Below are 10,553 nucleotides of genomic sequence, written 5' to 3'. Positions count from 1 at the left end.
TGTGCTAGAACACTGAAATGAAGTGCTTGTGCTTCGAGGAAATAGGAAAATGGAAGTGTAATTTCCTTTCTAAGTGAAAGATTAACACCATATTTCCAGCAGCTGAGAAGTCAGGCATCCTATAGGCAAATTTCAGTATTATCAGCTTATTTCAAGACACAGCAATAAAACGACTACATTAAATGGGTTTAAGGTGGAGAGCAAGGTCAGCCTCATAGTTAAGATTATCAACAAGTAGAACCAATCACAGAGAAAATGTCAGCTCAGCCTATTTTGTACTAATACTTGTATGTTTCAAACAAGTCCATTAATTCTTTTGAACAAAGTAATTGGGTGATGTTATGAAATACAAAGGTATTTTAAATTTTAGTTTTCTAAATTGCTTTCTGCTCTGTCTTCCCTGCCACAGGGCAAAAGGTTCTGGTGCTACTATTCTCAGAAATATTTCTGTGTTCCAGTTAAAGCAGTCTTGAAATAACAGGATTTAAGGCAGATACTAAAATTAGAAAGCTGTATGCGTATAGGCCTACATATTTTATGACTGAAAATATACATCTCAATCTGCTCAAATTCTATTTTCAGAGGTAAAAGAACCAAAAGAAATAAATGTGCTCTTTACAGGGCAACTGTAGCACCAGTAAAGTGATTTTAATGTCACTGCAAACTGCATGTGCCGCATGTTTCAACATTCCCCCTAAAGCTGGAAGAATTTCCAAGAAGCTGCCAGACAGAGGGAAACACTGCAGCAGCTCTGGGCTGGCAGGACAGGGATGACTGCAGAAAACATGCTGTGCTGTGAATTTGTTGTGATCAGACAGCCCACCAGGCTCTTTATGAGCTTTGCAGTACTACCAATAGAAATTTTAATCCTTGGTATTTTTTAGAATTGGGAATTTTAACTAAAATCAATTAAAAAATACAGCATTGAATAAAACACAATGATTGCTGCCTATAGCTCTGTCTAGATGTTCTTCAGATTAAAAGCAGTTGTTAGGGGTTTTAACTCTCATGGCTTTGATTTGCATTCATTTTATCCTGTGTTCCTTCATTAATTAAAGTTTTAGGAATGCTTTTTGGGAGCTCTGATCCAGCATCTCTGAGCACAGTTCGAGTGAGCTTCCTGTAGGGTACTGACCCATAACTGTGAACAGATGTGCTGCTTTGAGGCAGGCAGAGGTTACAGATGTTCTGCTGCCAGAAAAGCAACGCTGTTATTTCAGTGAAGCAAGAGCAGCTCAGAGCACCTTGACCCATCCAAGGAACACCTTACCCTTTGCTTTACTACGCTGCCAGATTTTGCTTCTTTTCATACAATGTCGTGATGAAGCTTTAATGTGTGGGAGACAAGGCTATTGCTGTTTATCAGGCCCTTTGAAATGTCCAAATGCACTGCCAGGACTGGGAAGCACAAGTTTTATTGAACTGACTCTGCAGTGAACTCTCTGCACCAGGGTATTTTTACTTCCCCCTCTCCAGCCCCCCAGTTGGTTTTCTAACAAAGCAGCAGCTGACTCAGCAGATATGCCTTGCTCCTTACATTATCATTTTAGGAAGCTTAGAGGATGGGGATGCTGTAAAAAGCAGCTTTTCCAGTAAAGGGGAGTGATGGTTTTGGGGAAAGAATGTCTTAAAGATTTACTTTTTAGTAGCTTTGACTTGCATTGCTTCTGATCTAGTTCCTCCTTCACACTGAGGGGGCAGCAATGCCAGCACAGAAAGGCAGGAGGAGGATTAAGGGGTGACCATCTCTGTTACTCACAGCTGCCATTCCTATGGATGTTCCCTGGGAATACTGATTTTTAAGCCTACACAAATTCTGAACTCGGTTCTAGACCGAGAAAATTTCAGGAAGATTTTTAAGATGGGGTCAGTCTGCTAGAAACAACAAACCTTGCCAAGAGAAAACATCCACAGGAACAAAACTAAAAATGCTTTTTTGTGATTCTAAAGCATCAAGGCAGGCACAACAGCAGTTCTTTTAAAACTGCAAATTAGAAATAAAAAAGAGCCACAACTTTTTTTCGTATCTATTTCAAATATGTTTAAGGGCTGCTGTTTCCACATCTGTGAGGATTAGAAAGAGCTTAGGTTAAAAAGTTCTGCAAGAAAATTCATCTTCTGTTGTTGGTCTAAAGTATTTTGGAGTACACTTGGTAATCTAGACTGTTCTACTCCATTTTTTTTACTGTCAACTTCTACATTTATCTTTGCTCACTTTCTGAGAAAATAATTTTCTGAGAAAATAATTAAACAATGTTTTCAAAGTGGCACAGTAACAGATTATTCTAGAGGGAGAGTTACTTCCTTTCCAGACAACACTGCACAATTGATTATCAGCCTGCATTAAAGCACTGAATACAGGTGGTTTGATAATAAATCCTTATAAAATAATTTAAATGCAATGGTTAAAAAAAATTCAACTTTAAAAATAATTATTAGACAAAAAAAAATAAAAATGATCACCAACCAAGGGACATCAGTATATATTAGCTTTTAACTGAGTAAAACTCACTTGTTTGGGGAAAATTAGCAATCCTGCTTTTTTCTTTTTGATGAAAAGCTTTTTTTTTTTTTTTTTTTAAGGAAAAGCTGCCCACCAGCTTTGGATGATTGCTTTGCAGATGTGCAGAGCAGCCTGGATTATTTGGGGATAAAATATCACTGCAGTCCATCCTGTCCATGCCATTAAGGACGTGAGGAATCTTAAACTGCAAGTGTTGACATATGAGCAACTTTGCAAACAAGGAAGCTCAACAGGAGGTGGAATATCAAGCTTTCTGATAAAGCACTGCAGCTGCACTGCCTCAGCTCCTGCCTCCCTTGCCACCACCATATCTTCTCCATCAGCTCAGAGATTGCATCCCCCTGCAGACAGCAGAGTCTCTCCTGGGGACTGCTGCTCTTCCCCAAGAGTTCTGCACATGTAGAAAGGTGCTCTGGCAAAGTGGGGTGCACTTACTGCGGGTGGCTCTGCAGCCCCTGCGTGGTTTGTAAAGCTGATGTGGGTTTGGGTACACAGCTCCTGGGGTAAGCACTTCATTCAGGAATGGGTTTGTGTTTTCTGTGGAAACCGGTTATAAACCAGCTCCTTCTTGCTTGGCAGAATCGGATTTGTAAATGAGGAAGGTGTTAAAATAGGTCTGTCCCTATCCCTGAAATAGGCACTGAATGCACGCAAAGGACAGACAGGAATTTGGAGGAAAAAAAGAGCCACTTTAGGCAGTTAGCTGAGAATGGCTGCTGCTGTTCATGGTGACCAGGTGCTGTGGTACTTCCACAGACAACTAAAATAAGAATTGGAGGCGGATGCTCTTCACCACTCATATAAAATTGAAATCCTGTGCCTGTGCTAAACATCACTGTTTACATTTTTATTGTTTTAATTGGTACTATTTTATGAGATGCATTAATAATGATTTATGCATATGCTCCATACAAAGCAGATAATATTTGAGTTCTCAAACTTGCAAAGTGCATACAGCTACATGATGGTTATATTTTCATCTTCAATCCTGACAAGTATCTCAGTTAAGTTTTATTTGGGAAATTTAATTGAATTTTTAAAATTTAATTTGCATCTCAAATCATTGTAGAAAGAAACAATAGAAACCAATGACTGTAATGAGATGAAGAAAGAAACTATGGCTGTAGAACTCTCCAGATGCAGCCAGCTGTTATTAGGGATATTCTAATCCTGCAATCAATCCTTAGTCTCATAGAACTAAACAGCTTTCTGACTACAGAACTATGAGGTTTGTTGATTATGTCTTTGAACTCATAGTCCAACTACAAAACAGCTGTTTTTCACAAAGAAATCAGACTTACTAAAAACAGCAGCATGAAGAGACCTGATGGTTTCTGCTAACACCACTACTGCATGTAGCCTCATTAACCAGGCAGAAGCATTGAAAGCAACTAGATTAATTAAAGGGTGCATTATGAGAAAGATAGAATATTCTAACTGAAGCTGGTTTATGTTCACTTTAACTTGTCTTAATTGCAATCAAAATAATGACATAAATTGCTAATACCATCACTTTGGATTTATAAAGCATTACAGTAGTATGAACAACTCTGCAGCTACAGAGACACGTAAGTATTTCTAAACTACAAAGATAAAAAGGTGGCTAGAGACAACTATCAAATGAACATGGAGCAGATCAGCTCTGTGCTGGCAACAAAAGTCCTCTGTGTGTCTGAAACTTATTTATCCATTTAGGGTGACCTGTGGTCGATATGTTACCCCTGTTATTCCTGAGTACATTACAGGGTCTAAGCAGGAGCTGTCACTAATATGTGAACCAATGCAGTGCAGTGTGAGGAAGAGTAGTACTGTGCTGACCATGAATAAGGAGTGAAGCCACGAGTCTCAGAACTGACTGTTATGGGTGAGAAAAACTTGTTGGTGTCATCTATCTCTGCAGCCCTGAAAAAGCTGTGTCCTCAGTCATACATACAGTCAGCTTGTAAACACATTTCCATATTCAAAGTCTAAGCTAAACACAAAGTGCTATGAGACCAAAAGTGTTTGCCATGTACATCCATGTATAATTAATTATTGTTTTGCTCCCATTAATCTAGTTTGTTAATTCATGGTGATGTCCTATGAATACACTAATTTAGCAACTGTTCCATTCCTTGAATATAATTACTCAGTTTAGAAAAGTGAATAAAAATTTGGGTGCGGGCAAAGCTCAGGAGCTCAGTGCAAGCCCAGAGCTCTGCTGGCTGGGCTACCCAGCTTCTCTGGGGCTCTGGGCATCAGCAGCTGGGGACAAACATCTGTTGTCATTCTGGGAGCTGTTCCTGGCAAGACTGGCTTGTCTGTACATTTGTGGCATGTACAGAGGGCACCCTTCAATGTCTGAACCAGATCAACACTCCCATGTACACAGAGCTCATTTGGGGGACTATTCTATACTTTTCTATGTCATACATAGTTGTCTTGGGCTATGTAACCAAAAAAATGTGTGTTCTATTTCATCTGTTGAAAGCCGTTGGGGGGATGTTTTTTCTTTATCTCTTGTAACTCCAGGAGGGAGGGGGCAAGCGCCTTCTGATCCTGGGCCAGCTGTTAAAACCGGGTGGGGTGGCTCTTTCCAGGACCTGTCCTCTCTCCAGGGGGATATCTTCTGTTATTGGGCCATTAAGGCTCACCAATGACATGACACATTACATCATCCCATTGTGAGACACTCCACCCAGTAGAGGAGCCAAACCATTCCTACCTGGATAAAACCTGAGAGTCAGGAGCACCAGATACCCCGTGTTCCCACTGGATTCCCGGAGGAAGGCTGGATCCATCTTGCCATCACGGGACCCTTATTCTACTGGACCACCTCTAATCCAACAGAACCACACCTGCCACTCCAGGAGGGCTTACTTTGGACTGCTTCCAACACCCTGACCAACAGGGAGTCAGGTTGTCTTTTTGACTCTGCCTGGGTTTTCTAGGATTTTCTGTTTGTTTTGTTTGCTTGGTTTTTGGGGGTTTTTTTGTTTGTTTTTGGGTTTTGTACTACTACATTTGTATTCTTAATATTTCTAGTAAAGAAAATGTTATTCCTATTCCCAAACCTTTGCCTGAAAAGCCTTTAATTGCAAAATTATAATAATTTGGAAAAGGGGGGGGGGGAATTACCTTCTCCATTCCAAGGGAAACTCCAGCTTCCCCTGGCAGATACCTGTCTTGCCAAACCAAGACAGTAGTATTGTAAAAATGGCTATAAATCAAGGGTGAGAGATGAAGGAAAGTTATTAGAAGTGGCAAGGGAAGCATCTTTCCCTCTCAGTACACAGTTTGTCCGTCAGTTAGCAGATATCATATTATCATTTCCCTCACTCAGTTACAGCCAGGACTGAGGCTGGAAGCTCCTCACCAGAACCACACACACAGAGTTGTAAACTCTACATCCTTTCAGGCCTGACTTCCTAGATACCCTGGTAAGGGGAAATGAAAGGCTAAGGTGGTTATTTCCATGCCCATTAGGATTTAGACTGGTAGCTCATGCAGACTGGCATCCTCAGCTCAGAAAACGTGTAAAAATGTTTCAGAGACTGGATGCCAGCTCACACAAACATTATTTTAAGTCCACTGTTAGCTACCGGCCTCCTTTATACAACATGAGTATCAAATACAGACATCAGTCAAAAGCCCTTTTTAGGAAATGACAGATAGGAAATCCACAGATTTCTCTTTTTGAAAATGAAAAATTAATTAAGAACCACAGCATACTCTTTCTCAAAAGCATATTCAGACTGAAGTTTTACCTTTTGAGTGATAACTCTCTTAATGCTTTGTTACAGTCTAAGAATTTGATAACCACCTGGGTTAAGACCCTTCCCCTTTACACTGATTTAAGCTGGAGTTCAGTGTCTGGATCTGTGCCATGTCGCTGTCATATTCATTAAAACTCTGTGAGGGAGACATCATCCCCCTCACCATCATCCCCCAAGTCTTCATCTTCATTCTCCTTCTGCCTTGCAATGGGCTCAAGTGAGTGGTGCCATTCCTTAATTCAATGTTTTCTGTTTTATTTTGCAGGGCAGTGTGTTCAGAATCAGTAAAGGTGTTATGGTGGTAGCACCCACCCCAAAGAGTAACTATTCCCACAAGAAAAAGCAACCAATCTTACATGAAAACAATTGTAATCCAGCTGGCTGTCCATTATCCACTGAAACGGGAGCCAGGACAGTAAAGGGAATGCCATGGCTGAAATGGGAATGAGGACAGTAAAGGGAAAGCCATGGCTGAAAGGTTTACCAGCCTGCATGGTACACACAGAGCTGTATGGGGTAGGCAAGGCCCACAAGGATAATGGTGAGTGGGAGGGAACTCATTCCTGCAGAGGAAAGGATTTCTGCACATTGGTGCTCACTGCTCTTGGCTGTAAAAGGAACCAGGGGCTGTGGCAAAGCACCAGCCCTCTTGTGGACCCACATCTGCCCTGTGGAAAAAGCTTCTTGGGCTCCGGAATGTTGGGGAGAGTGCACCAGGAAGCTCTCCTTGGGTGTCCCTCAGGTCAGCACTGGTTGGGTTCCAATCAGAGCAGCTCCCTGCAGACTCATGAATTGGTTTCTGTGCTGGGCTGGAAGTTAGCTTTTAAACTTTATTTTTAAACATCTATAGAGTACAAGCCTTCAGCATCCTGCTTATGAAATTGCCCACTGAAATCTACAAAGGTTTTGCATTCAAAATAATTACACCTTTAATAAGTGATCTAAATATCATCCTATAAATTAAGAAGATGATGTTCGGCAAAGCTCATTTATTCCCATGTTTCTGTTCAGTTATTTAGCAACAAGAAGACAGAATGGAATTCCATAGCTGCATTGCATGAGAAATGCTGTCAAGACTGGCTGAAGATTACTGATTCTGCTTTGGTTGGAATTTGTACAAGTAATGTTATCTAAAGAAGAACCATATGATGGCAAATTGAGAAACACAGAATGAAAACTATTAAAAGTTTAACCTAGCGGCAAAGTACCTACAAAAAGACACATTCAGCAATCCATGTGAACACCTAAGATACCCAAAGAGCAAACCAAATTCCTCCAGCTTCTCTTTATCAAGCCCTAGTAAAAGTCATAGTACCTTCAGAGCATCTCATTCAATTATAGATCCACAATGAGTTGCTTTCCCTTGATAATGCTACATCTGTTAATTTGTAATTCATTAAAGAGGACTGATGCTTCAGAACAATAGAATGTTCCAATTTTCCAAAGTGCAAAGTGGCATATGCACAAAGGAAAATCACTTATTCAAATAATTTAACTCTATCAGTATGTATTATCTTAGCACAAGCAGTTATTATTTGATATATACCAAACCTGCTTCTATGAATGCTATTTAGATTAGAAGTATGATCAATTTAGTTTGAAGAGGATCTCAGAGAATAAATTACCTTCACCTGCAAATACTTCCTTTAGTTGTGTTTTGCTTGCTTAAATGCTGGAGTAGTGGTACTCAGCATTACCACTGCTCACGGTACAACACTCATGCATGTTCCATAAAATACAACCAAAAAAAAGAGTCATGGGGTGAACAGTCACAGCCTAACATATGGTAGCAACTTGTGCAGTGAAGTGGAGCAAGAGTAAACCAGAAAAAGAAAGATAACATTGGACAGCACTTTCCCCAGCTAAGAAATTCTGGGCCTTGTAGTTACAGCACAAGTGGAGGAGACAGGAAATCTGGGATTTATTCTGGGATCTGTCACAGATTTCCTGCATGGCTTTAGGAAAGTCTTGTGGGGCTAACTTCAGCCGTGGGGTCTTGTTCCTTTGAGAGCAGTTCATATCCATATCTCAACCCTCCTTTACAGTGTGAGCTAATTAACACTATGGGAGGTGTTACTGGTGCAACTTTTGTACAGGAGAAACAGCAGAGTCAGGTCTAATGCAGGTGAAACTGTATGATCACCAGCAGCCTGGGCAATAATAGTCCAAACAAGGCAGGCAACACCCCCTTCCCCAGGAACTTGCAGGCAGGGAGTAATACAGACATGCACTCCAACCATTGAGAGCACAGTTGTGACACTGCTGGAATCAGGAAATAGAAATTTATCTCCACTGGAAGCCAAGACTTCATTTCCCTACTTTCTTCCAAGCCTAAAAACTAAAGGGGGACATGCAGGGCTTGCAATTTCTTGAATGACACCTCCCTTACAGTTCCCACACAGAGCACATTCTCCTCATGCAATCCAGCTGTGGGAAACCAAGGCACTCATTCCTCTAAAAGAGACCTTCACATACGCAGCTAAGGTAGCCCGGAGTTTTCAGTTTCAGAAAGCAGTATGATAATTTCAACAGGTCACTTTTATTTCTCTGGCCTGCATGGCTTAATGTCTCAGATTTGAGCAAAACAGAATAAATCCCATGTATTCCTGTTGGGAGCTCATGTCCTTTTGGGTTCTTCTGGCTGTAGAGATGGTTCCACTCATTCTCTGAGGACCACCCCAAAATCAAGATAATTAATCCACAATAAATCACTTCGTGTTTTAGGTCACTTGCCTGCTGCTCCCACATGATCCATTTTTATTCCCTGTGTTCTGAACTATTTTGTTTCTACTCAGTGTTGCTACCAGCAAGGGAAATAAAACCTCTAGAAGACAGCTCTGTGGTGCTCTTGAGTTCAGATAACAAGGATCTGGAACCAAGCATTACCCAACTGAATTTCCTACTCTGCAGCCAATAGGGTTATTAAATCACAGCAGGTGTTTCCACTTGTTTCATGATGTTAATAGATGCTTGTATTTTAACCGAGATTGCAATGCATTTGCAACTTTTGGTTATTTATGGAAAATACAGTCTAGAAAAGCCTTATTTTGAATTTGACTTGTGTGAGTAATTTATCAAACATCTGTAGTGATTTATTTTAGTATGTGCATCAAATCCTCAACTGAAGAATGACTTGTCTGAACTTTCATCTTCAGAGAAAGATAAGATTGGAAGTGGACACTTGGGCCATAAAATAATACTGTATCCCAATATCTTAAATCATCCTCAAGAAGAAAGGTGTAGCAACATAGAGCTGCACCCATGTAACCCTAAATCACATCTTTTGGTACAAATAGTCTCTATAGACAGTTGTGGGATTAAATCTCTAGGAGAACTGGAACCACATTTAACCACTGAAAATGAGGCACCTGGTTTCTCAAAGGTATCCAACTCAACTGGATCTGCTGGACAACTGTGAGAAACCAGTCACTGAAGTCCTAACTGGAAACAGGTGACTAGTGATCCTATTCAGTCCCACAAGCAGCACAACTCTAGAAATAGAACAGGAAGCAGGAGAACAGCTTGTGTCCCGAGCTCCAGGCTCAGCTTTGAATTCCGATTTGGTTAGAGACGGAAATACAAACCTTAAAATCAAAGCTTTATAAGAGAACAAAAAGTTCAGGATACAGGGTCACTGGTTACTTTTGTCCAGTGAAAGTCTTCTGCTCGTGTGGAGGCAAATTCCATCCCTAAAAACTCTTGCCCTGCATTGAAATGATTGTCTGCTCACACTCATCCTTTTCCTCCTCAGCCCCATGTGCAGCTTCACCTTACAAGCAGCGTGCAGGAAGCAGAGTCACTGAGCAGATTCCAAATCATACCAAACAAACGAACCTTCTCCCAATTTAGGGCCACTTTTCAGCCCTCTTCCTCTTCACTAGCTCCTACAGAGACCTACAGGGATATTCCCAGTAACAGGTCTAATTTTCCATCACAAGCCACTAAGCATTCCACAGATCCTAAAGAGGTACAGTGTTAGACTGCAGTGGTCCAGTGTGTCTCTCAGAACCCGTGTCCCGTGTCTTGGCTAGCCCTGGCACCGGCCACAGATAGGTACGGTTCCGTATCCTGGGATACGTCCCCGATCCTGTGGGTCTTTGCCCTGCAGAAGTGTGAAGAGTGACGAGGAATAAAGGAAGGACTCTGATGGGGAACAGCAGCTGGGGTTTACTAAGTTCATGTGGGACTTCTTCACACCCAGAGAGTTAGCCGACAAAAGTGGGGTTCCTGTCTGTACAGCACCTTATAAACAGGGGAGGAGCAGGGGCGGGGTA

The sequence above is a fragment of the Chamaea fasciata genome, unplaced genomic scaffold (assembly GCF_029207755.1).
Source record: "Chamaea fasciata isolate MVZ Bird 193981 ecotype frontalis unplaced genomic scaffold, bChaFas1.0.hap1 SCAF_11, whole genome shotgun sequence".
NCBI lineage: Eukaryota > Metazoa > Chordata > Aves > Passeriformes > Sylviidae > Chamaea > Chamaea fasciata.
The sequence above is the reverse complement of the archived record's forward strand: the minus strand, read 5'-3'. Positions refer to the sequence as shown.